Below are 24,348 nucleotides of genomic sequence, written 5' to 3'. Positions count from 1 at the left end.
GTGTCATCACCACCCCAAAACTGACCTGTTGTGGGCCTCATTTCATAGAAGTTTTCTTGAAATAGGTGTTGTCACAGTGGAAAAGATCTCACATTAATTGCAACATGTGTGGATAATAACGTGAGACCATTTCTCTTCTTAAGAATATTTGTTTTAAGCAAGATTCTCTCCCTTATACAGATATAGATATAAGCAAATTATATACATGCATATGTATCTTAGATTTAGATATAAACAAATTTGTATCTAATGGTGGAAATTTCAGACACACTGGTATGCAACCAGGAGGAATGTATTTATAAAAATTGTAATGTTTATTTTATTTTTGAGAGACAGAGAGAATTACTCTTTTTTTAATAACCTAGGAGTAACGTAGGAGTAAGACTTTTACTTAGTAGCCTCAGCAGCAGGAAACTTTAAATTATAACATTTAAACAGTAAATAAAATATATCGTTTATAATTTTCTAGTTTGACATTGTTCTAGCAATTTTATAATCAGATATAATTTTGAAATCTTTCATATTTGGCTGTGAAATGGAGAGATAACTATCTCCTATCTTGGTACTTATGTGCATCTGCTGGGCGTTATATATATGTGATGTGAATCATCTAATTAGAAAAGGAGGTACAGGGGTACCTTGGTGGCTCAGCTGATTGAGCATCCAACTTTGGCTCAAGTCACGATCTCATGGCTGATGGGTTTGAGCCCTGCATTGGGCTCTGGGCTAACAGCTTGGAGCCTAGAGCCTGCTTCAGATCTGTGTCTCCCTCTCAATCTGGGCCTCCCCTGCTTGTTCTCTCTCTCTCTCTCTCTCTCTTTCTCTCTCTCTCTCTCAAAATAAACATTAAAATTTTTTAGAAAATAAAAGGAGATGCAAAATTTGTCCCTCACTTTACTTGAAGTGATCAATGACACCTCCTTGGTCCTAGGAGACATTCAGGTCAGCCTCAACTTGTTGGCCATTACTATGGATAAGAGAATTGGCGTACAATTTTTCCTTACACATCAGAGTGGCATCTGTGCATCACTAATAAAATCTGATGTACCCACATTAACATGCTGGGCCAAATAGAAAAGTTGATACAGACACTTAAGAATAAGGCCACCTGGCTTTCTTAATGACCTGATCCGTGTTTAACTGGTTGGGAACAAGAACTTGGAGATATGGTTCATGGTCAAATTCTATAGATTGACACCATTGTCCTGCTTAGGATCCTGTTGTATTCCTGAAGGAAATGCTGTATGACATGAACTGAGCTGATATGGCCCCAGCCTCTGTCAGATTATTCAAAGCAGTTGTTGGAGTGACCTTCTGATGTAAAGATTTTCCAAAAGCCAAGATGAGATAAAAATAAGGGGAACCTATTTAGTGGGGACTTATTTTCTCTATGGGTCTCACATATTTCTGCATGTGTAATGAACAAACACACTGAGTGCCTCTGTTCTGGATTATCTTTTCAAGGATATCTGTATAGTGAACTATTTTGGAAGACAGAGCTGGTATCTCCCTCCAAAACAAAGAAGTCTTCTTATTGCCTTGGAAGACAGAGGTAGTGTTTCCCTCCAAAGCAAAGGGCAGTCATGTTTCCTGCCCAGGATAATAAAGATAATGTCTCCCACTGGGGCTAAGGGCAGACTTGCTTAGTGTCCATTGTAAAAGACTTGGCTTCCATAAGCTAAGGGTTTTCCTCCAAAAATGTGACCCACTCCATGTATGGAGGTCACTAGTCCTCTTTACATCACCCTTTGGGAATTGAGTCTTAAGGAGCCATCACAAGAGTTGTTGATATTTTCATTGCTGCTATTTCTGTGAACAATAAAATCTTTTGTCTCTGACTCAGGAGTGACATGTCTTCTCCCTGTATCTATAAAGGTATGGCAGGCTTACTTGTTAGCTTGCAAATCAGGTAAAATCACATCTCTCTCACAGTGCCTGACTGCCTCTGATGGAATAGTACAGGACTGTCTTCTTCCAGCAAAGCACAGTCATTTCGAGGATCAGTTATTAGGATTTCTTTTTTTTTAATTTTTAATGTTTTATTTATTTCTGAGAGAGAGAGAGAGAAACAGCATGAACAGGGGAGAGTCAGAGAGAGAGGGAGGCACAGAATCTGAAAGAGTCTTCAGGCTCTGAGCTAGCCATTAGCAAAGAGCCGGACGTGGGGCTCGAACCCACGAATCGTGAGATCATGACCTGAGCCAAAGTTGGACACTTAACCGACTGAGCCACCCAGGCTCCCCCAATTATTAGTATTTCTTATAAACTGTGGCTTCTATACATGCAATCAAGGGGTATTCAATCTGGATACAGTCTTAGAGACCATCCCCATTCTACAAATAAGAAGAATTGAAGCTCAGGTTTGTTTACCTAAATTATTTATTTAGTGGCAGACTTTGAGCAGGTGCTCAGTTTTGCTTCTTTCCTATTTGATACTCTTCCCACCATATTTCATTAACTATAATAAAACTAAAACTCTGAAGTCTACTTTAGTCTCAAACAGTTATCCAGTAATTTTTTAATGAATACAGTGTAAAAATGGTGAAAGAATATTGCCCATCTCATACCATGAGAAAGTAATGGGCTCACTACATCTTATGTTGGCATGGGCCTTGCGCTGGATCTAGCAGTGATTTTCAGATCTTGGATGAAAACACTTTTGACAAGGCACATTTTCCTCTTGGCTAGCTGCAGCCACATTTGCAAATGCTCTGAAGTATTTGTTGGACCTTAAATATGTCATGTACATGGACAACAGGAATTAGCACTTTCTGCATTCATCCAAAATATAGGATTAGTTTCAGCCATCTTTCGTACTCTTGGGGAAATCTTCCTTGAAGTGACAATAATTTAACCTCATTTTTCATTTTCTTTTGAGCCTCTACACTCTTATCTCTGAAAGCCAATAGCTTATTTTATGTTTCTTCTCTTGGTTACTGTACTCTTCAGAATAGGCTATCTCATGTATGTATGTGCAACAACCTCCAAATCTCAGAGTCTTCAAACAAATTTTATTTCTTGTTCACTTTACATTTCTACCGCAAAGTCTTCTGGAGGTTTGTCCTGCTTTATCTTCATTCTGGGACCCATGTTGACTGGGCCTCCACCACTCTGAACATTGTAAACTGTCCTGGCATCAGCTCTTGAAACATTTGTCTAGACGTAATATCACCACAGCTCATATTTTACCTGCCAAAGCTTTTCCATGGTCGCGCCCAACTTAAAGGGAAAGAGCAACACAATATTGTCAAGTGCCAGGGAGAAGCAGAACCATGAGAACCATGTGGCAAGCAGCCTTAATGACAACCACACTTATGTGGACTTTGGCCCCAGTGTACGTTTAAAGTTTTGAATGAATGCCCACCCCCCACCCCATTCCTTAGCTTCAGCTCCTATTTGCGCTATTCTCAAGATTTATGGTAATGACCTTTTCTTCGCTCCAAAATGTTTCCGTGTAATTGCAATAAGGAATTACTGCATGATACTGTTATGTAAGAGAAGTCTGGGTAAAGATTTTTAAAACAGTGAAGTCAGAGGTGAAAGCAAAGTTAGAAAGAGGACTGCAGAAAAGCAAAGGGAAAGGGTGATAGTAAAGAAGATATAGAGAAAAAAAGGAATTAGAAAGAGGAAAGGGAATGAAAAAAAAGAAAAGGAAAGAAAGAGAAAAGGCTTTGAGAAGAGGAAATGTTGAAAGGAAAGAAAGCCAGTGGGAAATGAATACTGAGAGCAAAACTTGCACATTTCAACATGCTTAGAACTCCCTGGGAAAAAAAAGGTATGAAAACCTATAAGACATTATTTAAATCTTATGATGTTGTGCCCCAGGGCTGAAACCAAGTCCTGGGCTCATCATCTCCAGTTCCCTGCTGACTTAAAAGAAAAAAATATTTTTTAAAGTGGCAATAGAACAAAAGTTCTGAATCTCAAAGCAACTAATGAAAACACACACATAAACTCTTCAGATTTCTCCTCTTCCCTAGGGCTCATTTTTTCTTAGAAGGAAAAAAATGTGAGAACCCAGCTGAGATCTGAATTTTCTCCCCAACTCTACAGAAAAAGAGGTAGAACATTGCTGGCCCCAAACTTCAAATACCAGGAGACCAAAATGACACTTCAATAAGAGGAAGAATTCTTGAATATATTTTTTGGTTTCAGGTTTTCTTCTCTGTTCATAAGTTCTTTATCCCTCTGAAGGGTAGCTTTTTATGTGTGTGTGTGTGTGTGTGTGTGTGTGTGTGTGAGAGAGAGAGAGAGAGACAGAGACAGAGAGAGAGAGAGACAGAGACAGAGAGACAGAGAGAAGGAGAGACAAAGATAGAGACAGACAAAGAGAGAAATGGAGGGAAATAGTTGGGTCTGGAGTCTGCTCAGATAAACCCAAATCAAATAAGCCACAGTGGGAGTATTTACACCATGGAATCAGCACTGTCACAAACACAAATCAGGATGGTTGGTTTGTTTTCCAGAGAGTTGGTTGCTGTATTATATAGCACACCCCCAAAAGAGATAGACTATAAGATAAAAAGAAAGAAGTTTAAAAAAAAAAAGAGCATAACTGAAGAAAGAGAAAAGAGGGGGAGGAAATCTAAGGAGGAAAAAGAAAAAGGAGTAGATTTAGATTTGGAAGAAGAATTTTAAAAGGTGAGATTTCCTAAATTCTATCCTATTTAAGCCTTCCTTTTTTATGTTTGCTCTGAAAGTTTTGGATTCTTCATATTTTTTGCAACCAGTAATAGGCAAGTGTCCATCAAAAAAATAAAAACATGCCTTCATGAGAAGCAGACCCAGCCCTCTGCCTCTCCAGTGAACCTCTCAGGGTGATAAATAGGCAAATCCTCTCTGCTCTGGATGCATGTTCCTGGCCTGACTCAGTTTTGGAAGCATTACTTTTTCCATCTGAAAGACAAGCAGATTGCCCACTCAGTCTGCTTCAGAAACAGCGGAGCACAAATCCAGTGATGTTCATAAAGCCCCATGGAAACTTCTATTCTTTAAGGATTTGATCTCTGTATTTAAAATGCAAAATCTCTGACTCATTAACACTTTAAACATTTATATCTAAGTTCGAATAATCAGCTGATATCTTTTTTTTAGATGGGGAAGAAAGATGATGGAAACATCCAAGTGCCAAATGTGCTACTTTTATTTTCTTTCCCTTCTCATCCCATTCAGATACCACCGCTTATAAATATCAAGGGATAATAAAAGGAGAGGAAATACATTAAATCTATAGGAAAGGGTTTGCTTTAGTATTCAAATTAAATTAGTAAAAAAGAAAGAAATTGTAGGTTCCTCCTTTGTTTTGTTCTATTTTGTTTTTTCTTCAAACAGGCTGAGGAAATTTATCAAGGCAGAGATTAGGGGTGGAGAGTGGGACAGCCCTTTGAAGGATGTATGTTTTCCTAACTCTCTCCTGATGGGGGCTCATTGGAGTTCCAGTCTGCAGATAGAAATCCCCCCAAATAAGAATGAGCAGAGGGAAGAAGCCTGAAAATTCCTACAGCTGGAGCCAAAAGACTTCCTGAGTTCCCAAATGCCACAGTTCTCACTTCACAGGCATACACTCCAGGACCTAGTTCCTAAATTGGTCTGTGTTTCCAGACTAACAGTGATGCATAAAGGAGTCCAGAACGCTGTAACTGGCCATTTGGATTAGAACAAATGAATCAGCACCAGTGCTCATGGATTCAGATAAGAGGATATCAGATCTCCAAACCAAAGAAAGTTCCTCTCGGGTTCTAAGATTCCTCCCTTACAAAATGAACCTACCCCAAATCTCAGTTTAGCCCCTGAGGCTAAATTTTTGGCTCTCACAGGATGAGATGTCAGAAAAATTTGTGTATTACTACCAAAAGGTCTGGAGTAAGATCCACAACTTTTGGGTCATAGTGACTTAGAATCGCTTAGAACCTTAAAGGTCCAATTTCTTTCCTTCTAGGTTGGGCAGGTAAGAATCAGACCAAAACAAAAAACAAACAAAAAAGGATAGTTTTTATATCTTCCTCTGTTCACCTATATCAATATTTAATGACTTGCATATGCTTTTCTTACATTTTCTTTCCTGTTTTATTTTTACTGCAGGAGCATAGTGCTCATGTTTTCTTTGTCATTGTTTGGAGAGGTACAGGGAATTCGCTATGTACATTGTTTCATTTTGTCTTGTTTTTTTCAGTGAGTATATTTGGAGGAAGTGGTAATACAGGCAAAGCCTAGTATAATAGTGGACTATAATAATTCTAAGCAATCGAACCTGAACCTTTGCTCCTGGCAAGATATTTGGATTGTTTTGATAGTCTCTTGCTCATTAGGAGCTGCTGCCCTCTACATCTCCAATCCGCCCCCTCCCCCCGCAAACATCCTTCCAGTCTCTTCTTTTATCACTGCCTTCCATTTAGACACATGCCCACAGACATGTTATCCTCTTTCAGTCGTTTGCAAAGGCCCCCTTCCGCCCCATTTCATAATCAAAGCCCTGTTCCCAGCTATTCTATCTTCCTCTGAATCTTCCTGGAGTACAATTTTCTCCTTAGAACTAATTGGCCATCTATATCCTGCCTTGAGCTACAATTTTTAATTCTGTCTCTATGTAGGTCTTATCTCCTTACTTCCTTATTTATATTCTGAGAACCTCAGGAACATACAGCACATATTCATCTTGGTTCCTAGCACAGCTCTATGTTCATAGGTGGTTTGTAATGAACATCTGATGAAAGAATGAAGGAGAGAATCAATTCATTCTCAGATTATTGAGTCTTTAAGTGATTCAATTACTTAACCCTCAATGGAGGGTTACCATTTCAAAGATATGATTATTGTCTTTCACACAGTCTTTTGTAGAGAGAGTATACAGTCTCCCTGTGATTGGGGAAGTATTTCTCCCATGTGATTACTTATTTTGAGTGAATTTTACATCAGTTCTTTAGGTTTTCTGCTCAGATTAGAGCAAATTCAATTGGCACCTTGATTTACGCACCTATTATGTGATTCTTTAGTGCTGGATATTCTATATACAGAGAAAAGTGTGAAAATCTTTGCCCTCAACAAACTCATGTTATCCTGTGAAGGATAGGAAATAAATGATTGCATTACTACAAAAAGGCTTGTAAAACAAGCTGTTGGGAACAGAAACAGGGACACTTTTCAGGGTATGCTTTTAGAAAGGGAAAGACTCAGAGAGAAAGGGTTAATTATTTATTTTATATTATTTCCTTACATATAAATGACATAAATGTATAATAAATATGTTATTTAATGAAAGAGCTAAAATTCTGTAGTCTTGACTGGTGGTTACATAATTTTCATTTTCAAATATGTAGCTCAATGTGTGAAAGTCAAAGTAGGAGTGCCCTGATTAAATTAGGAGGAAGGGACTTATTCCCCCTTCCTTCCTCTTTTTAGCCTTGACTCTGGAAAAGGATCTAGAAACACACTTGAAAAACCATTTATCAAACAGAGATTTAAGAATAGACATTCAAAATTCTATTCAGTCATGAAAACTGAGTATTTGAAATTAGAGGATATCCATGTAATAATGAAATATATCACTTGAAAAATAAAATCTTCCCCTCAGTTATTATAAGACTAAAATAAAGTTTGAAAATTAATAAAGTATATGGAGAAATCCCTTTGATCATTAGGAAATAGAGGGATGAATCTCATAATCCCAAGAGATGCTATAAAGTAAATATATATATAAAGTATATAAATAAATAAAGTATATAATTACTTTGTATAAGATATTTGCAGATAATAACACTAAAATGGATCATCAAGGAACAGCTCCATAGTAACAGTCCTCCAAACATTGAATTTGATGCCAAGAATAACAATCATTTTCCGAAACATGGGTATGACAGAGTCATAGTCCACGACTCAATGAACCATGTAGCCAACTTAGACACATTTTCTATGTTTCTGATTGCTTGGAAATTGAGAAATTAATATTACCATGGGTAAAAACATGGTCACAGTTTTTTACCCCAAACTGATATTTTCCTTTTCTGCATGACATGAATTTTATTTATTTTTTTAAATATTTTTATTTATTTCTAGGAGAGAGAGACAGCGTGAGCAGGGGAGGGTCAGAGAGAGAGGGAAACAGACTCCGAAATAGGCTCCAGGCTCTGAGCTGGCAGTCAGCACAGAGCCCGACGCGGGGCTCGAACCCACGAACCGCGAGATCATGACCCAAGCGAAAGTCGGACGCTTAACCGACTAAGCCACCCAGGCGCCCCTGCATGACATGAATTTTAAATGAAGTTGCCTTTTCCCGTTGAACAGAGTCCATCAGAATTCGTGCATGTGTAAGTCACATATTAGTTTCAGTTCCTGTCCTCCCAAATCCCCCCTGGGTCCTTCTCCAAGTCCAAGTTATTGGGTGTGTGCGCAGTTCATGAGGTTCTAAAAAAATGAGAGTTGGCTGTGTCCTTTCTTGAAACTGAAATTAGTTATATTCATCAAAAGGTAGTGTGTGTGTGAGATTTGGCCCATTATCCTGTGATTAATAACTCACGGAGAAAGGCATCAAGATCTCAGTCTGAAACTGAAAATTGCTACGAACAACTGCCTGTTTTATATTCTCCTGTCGTGTGGGGTTAAAAACAATAACAACCTATATGGACTCTTGAAAAAAGAAACCGAGTAACTGAGAAGAGCATTGTTCTCTGTAGTACAAAGCGCCCAAAGGCTTGGGAAGTGAAAGGACTTGGACTTTTTTTCTGTTTTGTTTGTTTTTGTGTTTTTCCCTTTGGGCCATCTGCAAGTGAACCAGTCTGAATTGGTTTAATCAATCAATAGGAATTTGCAATTCTATACTAAGTGCAATGAGAGATAGTAAAAGACTATAAAGTACGAAGAGGTATTCTGTGAAATTGAGGCACGTAAGAGCCAGGCTCCAACTGATCCTTTGATCCAGCTCTTAGGCATTTCCTAAAGGGCTGAATACCAGACATGTCCCCATTTCCAGGACTCCTCCAACATCAACTACCAGAGAGGAAAGATTATACCCCTGGTTAGTAATTATATTATGGATCTTTAGAATTATAGGGCTAAGTGATAAAGGTCCACAAGTCATCTATAAATATGAAAATAAAAAGCCTTTTTCTCAAGTAACTGAGGAGAATCCTCTCAAATGTCATGTTTCTTTGCCTTGTGTAAAATAACATCAACTCATTGGTGTAGTGGAGGACAAATGGGTTCCCTACCCTTCTAGGTTCTTTTGACTGCTCAGTTAATTAAATTGACATAAGACATATTAACAGGAGAAAAACAAATTTAATTACATATATACAGGAGCCCCATAGAAAATGTGAGACCCAGAGATAAGTGGGTTCAGTTGAAGCTGAGCTAAGGAGCGGGATAGTGGCCTGGGGCTTTAAAGGGGAGGAAGGCAATCCAATGCAGGCCAACTCTCAGGGCAATAAGAAGAAGAGCAAGTGTTTGATAATTAGATATTTGCCCTGCCATATAGATGGGTTACTAAGAGATAAAATTTATCTCTGATGATAGCTCTTATTCTGGGAAAGGTCCTCAGTTTAGATTCTTTAGATAGTTAAAGGAGGGGCAAAAGTTGCCCTTGAGCCTGCAGGGTCTCAGTTGTCTTCTATTCAAAATAGTCCACATGCCGAAGCAGCACGTTTGGGGGAGACCGGTTCCAAATCCCTTCAGTGAGATACAGCTTAAACTGGATATTAACATTTCATTTAAAAAGGTCCTCATCCCAGCAAGTGTGTGAACTCTACCAGAGACAGGACAATACCTTCCACTTCGGATTTTCCACTGTCCTAGGCACAGTGTTTTTGTTTTTGTTTTTAAAGAAAGTTAATATCTTCAAATACTTATGAGAGTTTGACAGAGAAAAACTGAAAGTGTGGAAACAAGGTCTGAAAATTACAATAACACACCCAGCTAGGCCCACACCTATTATGTGCTTTCATTTTCAACAATTGCTTTGCACTCTGTGGACCATTTTTATCTGAAAAAGAGGTGGTGAAAGCAGTGTTTCTATATCCCCTCCAGTACATGGTTACTTGAAATATTCTTTTAAAAATTAGGCTGAACGGGGTGCCTGGGCGCTCAGTCAGTTAAGCATCTGACTTCAGTTTAGGTCATGATCTCACATTGGTGGGTTCAAGCCCCACATTGGACCCTGTTCTGCCAGTGCAGAGCCTGCTTCAGATTCTCTGTCTCCCTCTCTCTTTGTCTCTTCCCTGCTCATGCGCTCTCGCTCTCTCTCTCTCTCAAAAATAAACAAACATTTAAAAAGTTAGACTGAAATAAAAATCCATGTTTTTAAAATTTAAGAACTTTTGTAATCAGGCCATTTCTATTTGGACTTTCAGACTAAAAACCTTTCAAGAGCTACTCCAGTACAATGTGTATTGTACACATTGATTTTGTTAATTTCCTCCTTTGGAGGAGACCTGGTTACTTTATCATTGTTGTCTTTTTATTTTATTATTCTATTATTGGCTAAATCATCAGAGAAAATCTGTGAGTGCATGAGAGACCTAGAGATATATTCAGTTTAATCAAAGTCTAAATAGCTTGGAAGTCTAGGAAAGTACATACATACATAAACACACACTTAAGATCTTATGTAGAATTATTCATAAATGCAGGATGCCTTGGTGATATCTTTGAGTAGTGAAAAGAGGAACCAACCTTTGGAAGTTCTATTGTTTCATTCCGGTGCTTATACTCACTGGTCTTATGACCTTGGACAACATCTCTCTCTGAGATCCCCACCTGTATATTAGGAGAGATAAGAGACCAGTTGGCTACATAGCCAATGATACCCGCACTGTTTTTTAGTGTAAGTGTATGTATACCTGTATGAATGATCCAGGTTTCTGATCACAGCTATGGAGAACAGATTTTGACTGAAGATACTATTGTTACCTGACTTTACTGTAAAATCCTAGGCTTGCTACTTATTTTCATATTGCTTCCTTCAAAACTAGAAAAATAACCTTCTTTTTCCTTTGACTCTTGGCATGACTGCTGGCAACAGCCCATCTCTGAAGTGCTTGAGTAAATAGAGAATAGGAGATTTCTTAAACAAGTGAATTATTTAAATCTGCATATGCAATGAGACTTGTTAGGCAAAATTTCTGCTCAGTAAGACCCCCAGGCTCTTAAGAAGATATTTGATATGTAATTTCCTAAACTGCTTACTGTAGTTTTTGCATCTTATTGTTTATTTTGCACGAAATTGTATTGTCAGTAGGAAGGTTCCCAGAGAGAATTTTGATTGAAATATGCTTGGATGAGCGTTAGGCTTTATTTTTGTGTGTGTGTGCATGTAATAATATTAAATCTTCAAGTTATTGCAAGTTGGATATTTGCCAAAATTGGAATCAAAATGGTTCCTTTTCTTTTTTTGTGTTTTCATTATGTTTAGTTCCTATAAATAATACACATTTTCTCCTTAGTTAAGCAAAAAAGATGTAAAAGTAAATGAAATGTATTTAATTAGTAACCAGAAACATTTCTAACACATACCTGCTCGAGATCTGAGGTAAGCAAGGGTCCCCTAATTTCCTTTGTCCTTACAGCTTCAGCCTCATTTGTCTCTGGCTTTACCTTTCAAGTCTATGGCTTCTGGCCTCAAAAAACAAACAAACAAACAAACAAACAAACAAAAAACCCCCTCACTTTGCGTTGTACAAGCAAAGGAGAGCTTAGATAGACACTGTGTATTCAAGTCAATAGGTTAGCAGGTGCCAAGCACAGGCAAAGTGTTCAGAATTGTCTTTGTCACCATAGTGGTGAAGCCAAAAGACCATATGACCCTGCCCTTCCTGTTATAGTGAGTAGAAAAGGTTTTCACACTGGTTTTCACCAGTTCTCAAATACAACTGGTTAATTACAGCTGTAAAGCCAATTGTACATAAGGTGAGAGATCAACTAGAGCACTTGCAGTACACACACACACACACACACACACACACACACACACTCACAAACACACAGAATATGCTCCTAACACATAAGAACTCATTTACACAAATGAAATATTCCAAGTAGCCTAAATTTTTCTTCTCTTCTGCTTTTTTTTCTCCTCTCCCTTTCTTTGATTTACAGCCTTTCTGTCTCTCCATCTCTGTTTCTCTGTGCTTTCCTCTCTGTCTCATCTTTTTCCTCACTTAGGATATTTTTCAAAAGTCACAATTTCTTAAGATTTCAACTAGTCTGGTGCTTTTTTTACCCAGTTTTTTGATAAGAACTAAACATTAGATGATTTCCTGTGTATCCTATAAAAAGCTAATATGATAAAAAAATAAAATAAAATAAAAAGTCCCTGGTGAGATTATGCTCCAGAGGGCCTTGAACTGGCCTGAAACCTTGGAGCCCACTCTTGCAACTTTGCAGGGAAAGTACAAGGAAGAGGAGAGAATAAAGGATTTTTGCTTCCCTGCAGAGTTTAATTTCAAGTGAAGCTCAGTTTTAGTATTTTCAGCTTCTCTGTTCTGTGGCAATTTCTCTATATGCCTTCTTTTATTTTGACCATCCATAGCTCATAACAAAAAGTGTAGGCACTTAACTAGCCTATGATTTGTCAGGTTATCTTAGTCTTGACCCAACCCACCCCTACAATAGAGTGAATATACATTCTTTGGGAAAAGGAAAGAACTGTGACCCATTTGGGTAATGACTAGGCTATATTTAAGAACCTACTAAAAACTCGTATTTTCTGAGTGATTGAGTTGTTAGTTCACTAATGTCCTAATTATGAAGTTTTTTATGATATGAATAATATAGGAACAAATGTACTAAACCAGAGAAGTTTCATCCTATACTCTAGAGTCCTAAATAGGCAACTAATTTCTAAAGTAACAGTAAGCTGCCATCTCTCTGATCTTTTTCCATATTTTGTAATGTAATGGCTTCTTTGCTCCTCCACCAGGAGGAGATAAAAAGTGGTAACCATCTTCATTTTAGCATGGACCTCCAAGCCCCTCACAGTTGCATCTCCTTTCTGGGAGTAGGTCGGTTTTCTAGATGACTTTCAGTGAGAAAACATACTTAAACAGACACCTTCTTCTACTCTGGAGGGACTGGAGATTTTAAAAATTCATTTGAAGCAAAGTATACCACTCAGTTTGTGGTTGGGATGAAAATACTAATGCACAGAATGAATTGTGACTTAATTTGAATGTTGTGCTGAGTAGGTATATGTTTGGGTTGTTTTTGGTAAGGCCCTTCTCCTGGTAATTGAACACTGGCTCCAGTAATAAAGATTCAGGTGTGAAGGCACCTGGTGGCTCAGTCCGCTGAGCCTTTGGCTCAGGTCATGGTTTTGCAGTTTGTGAGTTCAAGCTCCACGTTGGGCTTTGTGCTGACAGCTCCGAGCCTGGAGCCTGCTTTGGATTCTGTGTCTCCCTCTCTCTGCTCCTCCACCACTCACACTTTGTCTTGCTCTATAAATCAAAAATAAATAAAACATTTAAAAATTTTTAAGATGCAAGCTTGTTGTCATCTCACAAGAAGCTAGGAGGAAATTAAGTGCTTGGCAAAAATGATGTACCTTAGAAACTCCAGGCGTTACATTTTGGGGGTCAGTCTGCTTTCTTGAGCCTAGGACTCCGTGGTAATAATTTATTGTGTATTTTACTTCCACTGTGAGTTTTAAGCCTGCTCGAGTGAGCTGTTCCAATGTTCTCATCTCCTGATCCCTCATTACTTTGAGCCAAAGATTTATTGTTTGGTACTTTGGAGGGTGTTGCTTGTATGCAATTATGCCGGCTTAATTGTAGTTCATTCTTCCCCATATATTGTTGTGTGACCTCATACTCACTTTATTGTCAGCTGTCGCTGCCAGGCCTAATCCCTGGGAAGATGTAAGTACATCAGAATTCATTACAAAAAGAAAGGAAAACACCAGTTGGGGTGGAAGAAAGCTCACAAATGGGGAGACAGCTTAACCTACTGTTACTGCCTTTACAGACAGAAAAATAAAATCCCAGGATAAAATGGTCCCCAGTGCAACCCTAATCCAGGTCTGTGACCCAGTAGTCACCAGTGTAAAGTTCTATCATGGCAAAGACTGAAGTTAAGCTAGAACTAAGCTGGAAAAAAAAACGGTAATGCATGTGTCTTTCTACAGTCTCATCCTTTTCTGTTCTTTAGTTTCTAGAATTTCTTTCACACCATCCACATTTGCCCTTTGTCTCATTACACACCACCAGCTACCACTGCCGTCTCCTGGCTCTGGAGGCTTTTACTGTAGCCCTTTCTCCATGACATCAAAATCTGATTTCAGTAAAGCATCAGAAACTCATTCACTCTTAGGTGATTACCTGAATCCACAACATAGGGTATGCATGCAGTGGAATTGCCTGGAAGGTCAGCGTTTCTGAAACTTGAACATGAATTAGAATCACCTAGAGGGCTTGTTGAAGCACATATTGTTGGGCCCCAATCCCAGGGTTCCTCATTCAGCCTCCATGAGATGGGGATTGAGAATTTGCATTTCTACCAAATTCTGAGGCTGCTGGTCTGGAGGCCACACTGTGAGAACTGCTGAACTAGTGATCTACCTGCTGTCATCAAATATTAGCCTAACCCACACACAAACCCAGTGGGAGCACAGTGACCTCACAGCAGAGCCTCAGTCAAGCCTGGTCTTTCCTAACTCCCTTGCTTATAGTAAAGTTGTGAGCTTGGCATGTGCGAGGATGGCTCTCTGATAACCTAAATCACAACCTTGAACTAACTTCTAGCAGCTTGCTGCTGCTCCTTGAAATATCTGTGTTTCCAAAGGAAGTGACAGTGGTGGATAGTGATATAGGAAAAGAATGAATGCCTTTGAGTATAATTTAGTGCAAGAGAAGATAGGAGATATTTCTGGGCAAAGAAGACCTGATGAATGCCCTTCCCATCCTGACCCTGAGCTGACATATAGCAACACGTGGATTTTGAGGCTCTTATACCTCACTGCCCTATCACAGAGGAAAATAGACACGCACCTCTATGCTCCAGGAAAGTACTGGGGTAATAATCCCAAGATATATTGTGCTGTTTAAAGTGTTATGTGATTATCTTCCAGAGGGAGAGAGAGAGAGAGAGAGAGAGAGAGAGAGAGAATGCTTTTTTAAAAATACAAACAAATGTTTTGAATTTTTTACCCTTGCATTACACTGCATTTCATGGTGTGTTTTCCAGTTGGCATTCTCTTGTAGTTTCAAAGCTTAGATTTACTCTTAATCTATGTGGATGTGTTCTTCCTTCATGTGCTTGACTATATGGCTTTACAGACCCCTCAAGACTTTGTGTGTCTCTGCACTTACCTTCTCCAGGGTTGATGTTTGTGCTGTTTCTCCCATCATTTCAGGTATAGCCAACTTATTTTGGTCCACTGGACTTGTCCATTTTGTTCTTAGAATGTCAGTGTTCCTGGACGTGTAATCAAGATAAAGGGAAATTGGTGAAATAGAGCATTGTGATCTAATTTCAGAGGAGACTGAGGCCTTGCTATCTCCATCCTTCCAACTTACATTTCTTACCTAATATCTGGAATTCCAGTGTGCCATTCATACCTTCTACTGGCAAATATAAAGAAAGGTTACCTTAGCGCTTGGAATATAGAAGGTGTTCAATACAGGACCAAATAATACGTAAATGAGTGGATTTATTTATCCCAAGGCTCTCATTCAAATGAAATTGCTTGGCGTTCTTAGATTGTTGGCACCGAAGGAGGTTTCACTCACACGTCAGTGTGATGAAGGCTCTAGGAGCCGGTTTTGATACGCAACGGTTCCCTGAGGGGTGTCCTAGGTAGGAGGAGTGGGAAAAGACGGGCACTCAAAAGGTACACTTTCAGATCTCAGAGTTTGCCCTCAGGCTTAACCCCTCCAATGGTCCCCAACTGCCATGATCTCGCTCTGGTTTCTGCCTTCTCTGACTTGAACCTGATTCTATGCCAGTTAGCCCTCCAGCACCTGTATATGGTTGCTGAGGATATAATCACCAAAAACTGATTAAATGTTAAATAGAAATCACAAATGTGAAATTTCACAGCATAGCATCTGATCCAGAAGTCAGCACTCAATACACATTTGATTCATTGATCGAAGTCACTGCCCCCCAGGGATTGTTGCAAATCCAGTTTTTCCCTGGTTTTGGTTGTTAATATTCCTAGTCCCAATCTCATTTGTGATCTCCTCAGGGGAAATCCCCAGGATTGCTCCTAGAAATGGGATTTGGGTAAAATAGGAGGGTTAGGGAGGTGGAGCCATAAAGCTAACTCAACCACACAGAAGGCTGTCAAACCTCACTGATAGAGAAATGAAAAGCAGATATAGATTTCGCACTAGGCTCATTAACAGGATGTGGGGCTGTGGGAACCCCTGCCTCAACTTCAGGAGGCTGAGGAGATGACACTTACCTGTGTCATCCTTAAATATTAAAGAAAAGCTCTTTTATGCACCTTCTTCTCATTCCTCTGTCTCCTTCTCACCCAGTATGTCATCGTACAAACTCAAGTCCCACTCAGACTCATTACTTTAAACGTCAAGCAAGTAATTCTACTCTTCCCTCGTATCCTGCTCTAAGGTGTCTGACTCCAATGTGTCTATACCACAACCAACTTTATCCTTCTATCAAATGGATCATGCTTCTTTTCTCTGCTTTAGTTTACAAATAACAGCTGAGGTATTCCCCCTCAGATAATGTTTCATGACAGAACACATCCACTTGCATTTTATTGTTAACTCCTTTGTTAAAACTCTTTCCCAGCTAATACAGTGTATTTTCTCACTCTTTACTTTCTTCTTCGTTAACTTTTTTATTCTCACCTTCATTATTGCAATCATGATTCAAACAATGGGACAATCATTGTTTGAAATTTTGAAGTGTGATTAGTGACATACCTGTTTTAAGGCAAGAACATCATAAAATTTGAAATGGCAATTAAGAATAATCAAGAACCACTGCCAATAACATATAAACCCTTGAAAATATTCCTAAGTCCCTTTCAAAATATCTGTAAAATTTCTACCTACCTTTTCATTCCCCCTTTAAAAAGGCTTGTCTCAGTATTAGCTTAAAATATAGACAATATTTCATCATTTTTTGTTCTATTGAATTACTGGCATTGTGTTCTAATTTATATTATACAATTTTATTTTACAGTGTTTCATTTTGAACATATAGCCTAATGAGTTAAAAAGCCATTGGAATATTCTCCCAGAAATCTTAATCATTATAATATTGTCTCAATGGAGAAATATAAAAGATTTTCAAACAACTGATTTATAAAGAGATTTTTATAAAATAATCTATTTATAGTTGGATTCTGCTGAGCAGATAAGGCTAATTTTCTTGATATCCGTCTTGCCCTGAATTGATTGCTGAAAGATTTTTTTCTTTATCTTTTTTTTTAATAGTTTATTGTCAAGTTGGTTTCCATATGAAAAAATCTTTCAAGGGCATGGAGGAGGGCACTTGAAAGATTTTTTTCTTAAAAATAAGATTATATTTTATGGTATAGATATATTAATGATTTTGTACAAGTTTAGCATTAAAAATACAATAAAAGCAAATAAATTATTGAGCATGAAATGTCTTTTGACTTCTTAGTTGCAGAAGATAAACGTATAGTTGGAAGTTCTTGTGCACCTAGAAACGGAAGACAGATTCAGGATGAGATGGGTATTCAAATGTACTAGGGAGAACTGAAGGCGGATTTTGAAACTTAATAAACAGGCTAGTTTGGAATAAATAATAGGGTACCTGTGTCTTCAAATGAAGTCCTCAGAATAGCTGCATAAATACCTTTCACCAAATAGTTCCCAATCACTTTGAGTTTAGAAATTGCCACAAAACTTGTTTTGTCTAATAAAATAAAAACACTTCTGGGTGGAAGTTTTAATGGCTAGTAAGAAGTTCAACACATTCTCTTCCCCAGGTGAAGTGAATGGTAACATTTCCGTGTTGGTCCTGGAGAAGAGTGTCTAACTGACCTATGCGGTACATTTTGTCAAGTAGAATATCAACCTTGATTGGAGGTTTGCTTGTTACTGCAATGGAAACTAATCCAGCTTGACTAACAAAACTGTTCATTTAAAATATAGATTTGATGGCCATATACGAAGCCTCTTGAATCAGTATCTGGATCTGGTGAAGCCTAGGATTCTCAATTTTTAGCAAAATCCACAAATGTGGGGATTCCTACATTTTTAAAACTATTGATGTATGGGGCTGTTAGGCTTTTGCTTTTTTTTTTTTTTTTAATCCATACAAAATGTATGTTAGGTTCAAAATTTTTAAAAAATATTTTTATTTATTTCTGAGAGAGAGTGAGCAGGGGAGGGTCAGAGAAAGAAGAAGACACAGAATCTGAAGCAGGCTCCAGGCTCTGAGCTAGCTGTCAGCACAGAGCCCAATGTGGGGCTCGAACCCATGAATGATGAGATCATGACCTGAGCCAAAGTTGGACACCCAGCCAACTGAGCCACCCAGACACCTCTGTATGTTAGGTTCAAATGGTGAAAGGTCCAAAGTCCTCAACCCAGGACTTTGGCTTCCATCTTGAGGACAGTAGAGAGACTGCATATACTTGAGTAAAAGACATTTCTGTTCATGACGTACCGCAGAATAGAGATTTTAAGTGCAAAAATAAAGCAAAATGAAAAGCATAATTTGAAGCTATTGCCAAAATTCAGGGTAGAATGTCACTAGGGTAGATGTTTTTGTTTGTTTCTTTTTTCTTCTTCTTTTTTTTTTTTTTTTTTTGGTGTTAATTTGTTTTTGAGAGAGAGAGAATGCCCACATGACGGGCAGAGAGGGAGACATAGGATGTGAAGAGGTTCTATGCTATCATTGCAGAGCTCAATGTGAGACTTGAACCCACCAACTGAACTCAGATTCATCACCTGAGAAGAAGTGGAAAGCTTAATAGGCTGAGCCACCCAGGAGCCCGGCTAGGAAAGATGTTTTAACTCATTTCTTGATTATGAGGCTTTGAACACAAAAGAGTAGTCTCTTATGTATGCATATGTTGGAGGTATATGATGTGGAGGGGATAACTTACCTGGGAATTAGGCTGAAAAGTTAATATATAAGTTAAAAAAAAGAAACACCTCATAGAGTGAAATCTGTTTTTTGAAAATTGCTTAAATAGCCAATCATTAGAACCTGAGACCTTGGATACTCAGAAGTAGTGGATTATCTTTTTTTTGGGGGGGGGGCTTTGCTTTTAGGCTGAGGATTATATTTCCTTAGGATAGTAGAGGCCAAGTTGCTGGGATAAATAAAGAGATAGATGGATGAAAGAGAGAGAGAGAGAGAAAGGTATCTTGGTTTATATGTTTCTATACCTTGGGTTTTCCAAGTATGCAGAAGGAAATTAATGTAAATTAATTCTAAAATTAGTCATTCCACTGTATCCATAATGCACACTAAGTATAACTACGCATAACTTATTCTAAATCTCTTCTTTCTTTCTAAACTCTCTTTTCTGATATTCTATTCAGTTTGGTTGAAACTAACTCACTCTGTATCTCATCCCTACTACCTTTTTAACATTAACATTTAACTCAGGCTTGGCCAATTAAGGTGTTCCATTTCCTTTCCATAATGATGGGTTTAGAACGGGCATAGAACCTACATGGGATCACCATGAGTCATGCTCATGATTTTACTAAAGCCTTCAAGAGAGAGGAATTTTCGCTCTTACGTTAATCTACAGTGTTAATGGTGTTCCTTTCTTCCTAATGTGGTTACTTTCTTTGCTGCATTTACACATACTGTTCCCCTGGAAAGGAGAGGGTATGACATATAAGAAATTCATCAGAGAAAGAAAGGGGAGGGACGCCTGGGTGGCCCAGCCAGTTAAGCATCTGACTCCCGATTTCCTCTCAGGTCATGATCTCTACTTTGCGAGCAGGCTAGTGAGAGCCCCACATCAAGCTCCACACTGATGCTGTGGAGCCTGCTTAGGATTCTCTCTGTCCCTCTCTGCCCTTCCCACTCTCTCTCAAAACCGAACATTATAAAAATAAAATTAAATTAAAATTAAAAAATAAAAATATGAAATTTGAGGGGAAAATCCAAAACAGGGAAGGCTTATATCCTGTGTCCTATTTAGAGTTGGTGGAAGAGCCTGATTCACACGGTGCTTAGAACCAACGCTGGAATAGGATGGCACAAGAAGTAGCACAATGGAAGAGCATCACTGGTAAACATGGAGCTGACCCCGGACTGCACGTGTTTACACCCCCAGCCTCTGCATAATGCGGAGTAAACTACGGTGAGTGAGACAGCCAACAGCCTTGGGAATTGAGAGAGCCAACAGCCTTGGTCAAGCAAACAAGGGACATGCCAAGGCCTGTGAAGATAGTGTGCAGATCACCACCACTCTCGGTAAGGCTTCGTGAGCTTTCCCTATAACCAGTCACATTTAGGGTAAGAGAAAATAGACGGGCCAATTTCTGAGTTGAGAGAAATGTTTGAATCTCAAATTTGATTGCATGTTTTCTAAAACATCTTGAAATGCTCTAAAATAGACTAGTGTAAAGTGGCAGAGACTGTGTTTTGTTTTGTTTTTTTATTGAATATAGTTGACACACAATGTGAACATTAGTTTCAGGTGTACAACATAGTGATTTAACATCTCTATACATTATGCTATGCTCACCACAAGTGTAGCTACCATCTGTCGCCATACAACACTCTTGTGATATCACTGACTAGAGACTGTATCATGTTTAATAGGTGTGTGTAGGGTGGGAGGAAGTCCCCACCTTTAGCATTAATGGCAACTTCAGAAAACTAGAGTAGTTATACATGCAGCATACTTTTATTTCTTTGCATCTCTGAGAGTATGTAATGTCTATCTCCACAGATATAGCCTAGGATGTTAGTGACTTTCTTTGCTATCATGTAGGAATATTGCCTGAGAATGAAGACCACAGAATAGAAAAATGATCAAGGGATGGAGAAAACAGACTGAATTCCGGTGACATCTTTGTCGTACTGAGGGTATATCTGCCATTGAACTGCTCACATTCATGAAATAATACATTCATTTTTTACCCCAAGCAAGTGTGAATTATATTGCAACTTATGATAAAGGCAGTGTAACTCTTCACTAGCTGGGTAACCTCAGCACGTTATTTATCTTTTTGAGACTGTTTTCTTATCTGTGGAAACACCTCACAGTATTTTTAACATGATAATTTAAACAAGATAATTGATGCAAATAACTTACCGCATTACCTCACTTGATTTATAGTGGTTTTATTATTATAATGATTCCAAGACACATTTTCTAAAAGGTATAACATCCCTTGTGTTTTTCTGCCAAATACACATAACTTTTAGAAATATCTACTGTTTATTTTTCTTCTGTAAAACTGATTGATAAAAATCCAACGAAAATGCTATTTTCTTCCATGTTTTAGGTCAACAAAACATCTGGTTACCATTCCTGGGATGATCCTTCTTGGCTAAAAAGGACATTCCTGCTCTCTTGAGACCTCAGTGTTTGTCCATATCACTGAAATCTGAAGTGCAGAAAAAAACAGTTTAAAATATTTTTTTGGCTTCTCACTGCAGTAAAACGTAATTTGGCTGAAATAATGAGATTCAATTGCTCATAAGCTTAAACAATGACAGTTGGGTGGCATTTGTTGTCAAGTCTCCTGTTTCAGAGGCAAGCTTTGCTATTGACTCATTTTGATATATTTTCCAGAGATTAAGAATTTGGGAAAGGGGGCCAAGAAGAAAATTACCAACGTGCTGCACTGAATTCTTATGAAGTGCAAGCTCTTGTATGTTAAATTCTGATTTCCTTTTCAAGTGCTTCTCAACCTTAATTTACTGACACCAGCTATCAAATATTTTTTGTATCATTTCTTCTCCAGTTATCCAGGTCCTAGACTCAAATATTTTGATCGGCATAAATTCCAATTAAGTCTGATTATGTTTCTTTGGAAGAGTTAATTAAATTATTCCTTTTAGTGTTCTGGAAGGCAAATGCCAAGCCATGTGGGTTGCAAATGACCTTTAGAACACTTAAAGATTTGCATGCATGTGACACATGGTTTACTGACATTCCCCATCCCTGCTCTCTTTGAAACAGAGAAAGAGCAAGTAGATTTCACTTGAGTGACACTTCTCAGTGAGGAAAGAGCATTTTCATCATCTCTAGTCTCTATCTCTCTCTCTCTATATATATATATTTTAAGTTTTATTTATTTATTTTGAAAGAGAGAGAGCATGAGCAGGGGAGGGGAAAGGGGGGGTAGAAAGAAAATCCCAAGCAGGCTCCATGCTGTCAACAAAAAGCCCAATGTGGGGCTCGAACTCAGGAACCGTGAGACCACGACCTGAGCAGAAATGAAGAGTTGGACACTTAACCGACTGAGCCACCCAGGCACCCCCCCGTTTCTATATTTTTTAATGTCTTGATAATCTTGTCACTTAACAGCCATTCTTCTGTTTGTCACATTTTGTAACTTTATAACCATTCTGCTTTTAAAGGCAGAATTGGGAATCCTTTCTGTAGCATCTTTCTAGGGAAAAACAAAACAAAACAAAAGCTATAAATTTGGGCAGGTAAATAGGGATGAAGAACCAAATAATTATTGATGGTAGACAAACTAGGTAGACCCTGCTTTGGTTTCTTATTGATGCTTATGGGCATCAATGTGGAAATGTTGGTTAGTGGTAGGTAAGATTCTACTTTAGGAAAATGCTGGCCTTCGTAGGCAAAAGAACTGAACATGCTTCCAGGGAGGTGGAGAGAGTGAGCACCATCCTTTCTACCCCTTCCATGGTCACTGTGATTCCTGATGTTGGCCCTTGCAGACCTCTGCCAAAGCAAAGTTTAATTGTCTTTCCCTTTAGTCTCTCAGATTTCAACTCCTTTCTGAGTGAAAGCTGATTAGCATCACCAATTAATTCTTTCTGATAAAGTAAAATATATATTTTTATACAGATAATAATAGATGCTAATAATCTGCCTACTCTTCAAAGTAGAATAGATTTTATCTTTTCAACTTAACCTTCTTTGACTACTCAGTATACAGTAATCATTCTCCCTCTGTGGACCAGAGGCTTATTGTAAGGCTTATTATGTTCCATCTTTCTTACATGCCACTTCATATTGTTACTTAATATTTTTGTGAATGAAATATGCTATGTCACTGTTTTTTTAATCAAATCAGAACTTACACCTTCAAATGATTATTGTCCCTTGAGCTATTATACAATTATTTTAATGATGCTACTTTAGCTCAGAGGCTGTTTGAACTCTTGTTTTGAAACTTTCTTCAAAGCCTGTAGCACTTTTTAAAGACCTCGATAGTGGTAAATCTTCATCTCTTGCAGATGGATCTAATTTTGGGAAATAGCTAAAAGTAATTCAGAGCCAAGTTTAGTCAATAAAATGCATAATCAAACTGGGTAACATAGTTTTGGTTAAAAACAATACTTGATTATAACCAACCTAAAGAGATGTTACACTGACATTGAGAGGGATTCCTAAACAGATGTCTGAATGACCTATGGCAGTTTTCTTTAAATAGTTGGCCAGTCTTTGATGGTGAGGAGACCCACTTTGGACACTCAGAAACTATAACGTAAGCATCTCATTTATAGATGAGAAAACTGAGACTGAAGGAGGTGGACTCATTTGTCGAAATTCATAAGAGGAAGAAAAACAATGTCTGACAACTGCAATAATCCAATAATGGAATAAAGTGTCTTTGGAGGTGATAAATGATCACTTCTGGGTGTATTGATCAAATCAGAAGGATAGGTTATACATATGGCAATTAATTCAAGCAGGGTTTTTTTTTTTTTTTTAAGGTTTATTTGAGAGAGATCACAAGCTGGGGAGGGACAGAGGAGGGAGGACAGAGGATCTGAGGCAGATTCCATGCTGACAGCAGCGAGCCTGATGCTCAAACTCAGGTCATGATGCAAGATCATGACCTGATCCGAAGTTGGATGCTTAACTGAGTGAGACACCCAGGTGCCCCAAGTCAGGCAAGTTCTTTTTTTCTTTTCTTTTCTTTTCTTTTCTTTTCTTTTCTTTTCTTTTCTTTTCTTTTCTTTTCTTTTCTTTTCTTTTCTTTTCTTTTCTTTTCTTCTCTTTCTTTCTTTTTTTAATAACTAATGGAAATGTTAAGACTGGTTGGGATGGAATTTGAAAAGCTCCAAAACCATCTCTATATACAAATCATGGAGCTGGTGTCTAGCTCCAAGAGTCATCTTTTTTGTTTTTTTTTTAAGAGTCATCTTGAGTGTAGAAAAATCTCTTTTGAACTTTTCAAACCTCAACTTAAGAAGGAACCCTAGAGTTTATTTGGCTCAACTACTCACCTGGGGATTGATCTGCTG

The 24,348-nt window shown here is 38.2% G+C and overlaps 1 long non-coding RNA gene across 2 annotated transcripts in view; it reads left to right on the top strand.

Annotated features, from left to right (window-relative positions):
• Positions 1 to 24,348, top strand: part of LOC144223135 (uncharacterized) — a 217,262-nt gene that overhangs the window by 168,015 nt on the left and 24,899 nt on the right. The window contains exon 4 of one of the 2 annotated variants that reach the window (XR_013332584.1): positions 20,090 to 20,251. This is a non-coding gene — a long non-coding RNA (uncharacterized LOC144223135). Of the gene's footprint in view, positions 1 to 20,089; positions 20,359 to 24,348 lie in introns of those variants that run through there. The other variant, XR_013332583.1, reaches the window with a different exon arrangement.

Source organism: Crocuta crocuta, unplaced genomic scaffold, assembly GCF_008692635.1.
Source record: "Crocuta crocuta isolate KB4526 unplaced genomic scaffold, BGI_CrCroc_1.0 scaffold231, whole genome shotgun sequence".
Taxonomy (NCBI): Eukaryota; Metazoa; Chordata; class Mammalia; order Carnivora; family Hyaenidae; genus Crocuta; species Crocuta crocuta.
This window is presented reverse-complemented; position numbering and strand designations above follow the sequence as displayed.